Source organism: Salvelinus namaycush, chromosome 6 (genome assembly GCF_016432855.1).
Source record: "Salvelinus namaycush isolate Seneca chromosome 6, SaNama_1.0, whole genome shotgun sequence".
In the NCBI taxonomy this organism is placed as follows: Eukaryota; Metazoa; Chordata; class Actinopteri; order Salmoniformes; family Salmonidae; genus Salvelinus; species Salvelinus namaycush.
Genome location: NC_052312.1, coordinates 49,815,672 through 49,819,348, shown reverse-complemented (window position 1 = coordinate 49,819,348; position 3,677 = coordinate 49,815,672).

The window sequence follows — 3,677 nt, the reverse complement described above, 5'->3', positions numbered from 1 at the left end:
ATTTAGGTGAATACTCTTTTTCTATAAAATGTTGCATATTGGAATTTTTCATCTTGTGATTGGTTGTGTTTAGGCAATAAATGTGATAAATTTAGACAAGTAATTACAATTGGGTAAGGTTATATGGGTTGGATTAAGTTTGGGTAAGAAATGTTATAGGTTAAAATTAGAGACCAGGTTAAGGGTTGGGGTAAGATTAGAAAACAAATTAAACCACACCGGGATTCGAACTAGCAATATTGTGTATGGGAATCCCACTGTAAGCTCCACCCACTGACGCTTGAACTTTCATCCACTCAGCTAAAATGTGGAAGTCAAAATACTTGGAATAAAACCTCCATTTTATCATAGTTCCGTAAGTACCACTGAAAATCATGTCACCACTGAAGCAGTCGTATTTCAGTGTCTTGGCGTTATCATTTTGCGATACATAATTGGCTTCAAAACTTATCTCACTTATCTCTTCCCTTTGTGAAGTCCCTTTGTTAATAATGCATAGTCGCGGTGAAACGTAAATGTTTGACTTGAATGCATTTGCATTAACTACCCTGTGTGTATTTCCCTCTCCCTCTCATCCAGGTCAGTGACACTGTGTTGGGAACAAAGCGGGCCTATGAATACACTTCTAACTTGATAGGTAGTGTGAGTTACCTGTAACAGTAGTGTGAGCAGTTGCCAGAAATACTATGCTTCGAAAGAACCGAGACATTTGGAATAGCATTTACAAGACCTCCTTCATTTATATGGGTATTGATGCATTACCAAACTAGTTTTTTCATTCACCCAACATATACCACATTTGTTCTCCAATTACACAAAACCAATTTGTTTTTTATATGCATGACTTCCTTTTTGTCAAACTGTTTTTTTCATGTTGCTTAAAATCCCAATTATTTTGCAGGAGTAGCCTACTCTGAAATTACAAAATTCAAATTTTTTAAGCAAAATGGACACCCACCCATGGCCATCCCACTGGGCACAGACATCAGTTCAATGTCTTGTTTTCATTTGGTTGAGTTGTGAACTAACGTGAATTCAATAACAACAAAAATTGCCGTGTCTTTGGATTAAGGTAAAACATTTGGTGAAAAAAGTTCTATCAGTTTTCAGCGTTGATTCAACGTTGTCACATTGGATTTTTTTGTGGAAATAACATTGATTCCACCTGTTTTTGCCCAGAGGGAGTGAATGTCATGCATTGACTACAACACCATGGATTGGATACTCGTTATGTCTTAGTCGGAACTAGGAAACTCTGAAATTTCCGACTTGCTAACTGGTTGATCGCGGCATGTGTATAACTACAACCAGTTAGCAAGTCAGAGTTTCCTAGTTCCGACTAGCACTTGAACGCGGCAATATTTAATATCCCTTTCTATATAGGTTGTGTTTTGAAACTATTGTCATCCGTTCGAACGCTGTACCTGATTTACAATAGAAAAGCTAAAACTTTGTCATTGTGAAAAATAATATGTTCTTAAGTGCCTTACCTGTGTAAATGAAAAAATAAATAAACAACATCAAGATGAGCAATAGGGGGACTTGAACAGTGTGTTTATTACCCTATTTACTTATGAGAGGTTGTCTATGAAGACTATCTGCTGAGACAATGTGGTAAACAGGAGACCAGAAGTGTCACACAATTTCTGTTTTTTTAACGTGTCAAAACATTTTGAAACGTTTTCCCGTTGCGTGCACTAATGAACACTACCCATCAGTTTTAAAGATAAAATGTACTCAACTTAATGGACTGAAACAGGGAGGGACAACCTGGACTTGTTCAATAGGAAACTCTGATTTCTGTTTTCCGTGTCAAAACATTTTGAAACGTTTTCTGTTGTATGCCGTAATGAACACTACCCAGGAATTGTAAAGATCAAATTTACTCAACTCAATAACATGATATACAATACACTTGAATAAAGCTCTACTTTGTCACATTGAAATAATAAATAGACTTATTAAACAGTGAAGGGGTCCTGGTATTTATTTATTTTTATTTAACCTTTATTTAACTAGGCAAGTCTCTAACACTTCTCTGATTCTCTACAATTGATCAATGGGCACCAGTAATGATTTGTATCATACAAATAAATTATTTGGTCGGTGCTTATTTTTGTCCTGTTTCAGGAAATGTGTTTTTTTTCTTCAAATTCAAACGCCCCCTGAGACACCCTCGGATAATGGGGTCACAGCCAGCCATTAGGGTTAAATGTCTTGCTCAAGGGCACCGATTGATTTTTTTCCCCTTGTTAGCTCCCCTAGCAACCTTTCAGTCACTGTCCCAACGCTCTAACCGCTAGGCTACCTGCCGCGGTTATTGGCATCAATGGCATTCACTGAATGTGAATATCCACATCAGGAGCCCCTTGTATTGGGGCCATGGCAGTTTTGATGAGTCATGGTGCTACCAACTGTGCACAACATAAAACATAAATGTCAGAGTAAAGTGTATGCTCCATGGGATCATTCTATTAATACTGAAGAGCTATGATCCTCTTCTTAACCATAAGGAAGCAGGATCACTTGACAACAACTACAGTCAGGTACAACCATAGAGATGATATAATTCATGAATATATATAGGATCTCTATGGGTGCAATAGTCAGAAATATTCATATACAATATCTGTTGTTGGAGCTAAAACACTCAAAACAATTATTGAGTAATAACTTATGAATGCACAACAATCTGTTATGTTGCGGTGCGCAACAGGCGTTGTAAAGTGTCAGTATGAATGGGAAGTGTTTTTGACAGGCACCCACATGTGGGAAAGACTTCCACCAATTGGAAGATTTGGATCACACTTATGACTTTTGGGCACTTATCTAAAACTGTTCTCAGTGTAGAATCTTTGTGGGGCCTAGTGAGTAATAGTCAGTCTATAGGCCTCTTGTATGATTCACACTGTAATCCTCACATGTTCCCTAAAACTGAGTCTGGAGTCAAGAGCAAACAATGCAATATTAGTTTACTACATGAGTTAACAACTCTTATGGTGTTGCTAGGGTTAGGATTATCAAATCATCACCACTGACTATCCTTCCTCACAGGCTGTGGGCAGTATTCACTCTATCCTGAAGTGTCCACCTAGCGTACAGAGCAGCTTCTCCGATGTGCAAGAGAACTACAAATCCCACTGCTGCCACCAGTATAGCAGGTAGCGTGGAAGCTGCATTGGGGACTCGAACCGTGGAGCATGTGCTGCAGAAATAAGCTTCTAATTGACAGTATCACAAAACCCTGGGCCTCTGGGCAGGAGAACGCTCACATCGGTTAAACAGGTAGACTATGGGCCTGGCATAACCAGCGATCAAAATGAAGCCTTTTGAGGATCAATTCTATGACCAAAGGCTCTTTCTGATTCATATCAACTCATGGTACCAGCATTCAAGACAAGTCTAGGTGAATATATGTCATGGTTTGCTTTAATCCCCCACAATCACCCTTCTAATTGGACCATATTGTCTGGGACCCAGGGAAATTGCACGTTGCTATGGTCAGGTTGGCATGGTGACATAAAATATGACGCAAACATGCATCTAGCAGAAGAAATTGTTTTACGGTGGAATGACTAGACATATCTGATGACGATGGTGACAGAACACTTCATCAAATATTCTTTACCGGCCCCTCCCATAGACTTAACGTTGCCCTGGTTTACGTGATGACGCTT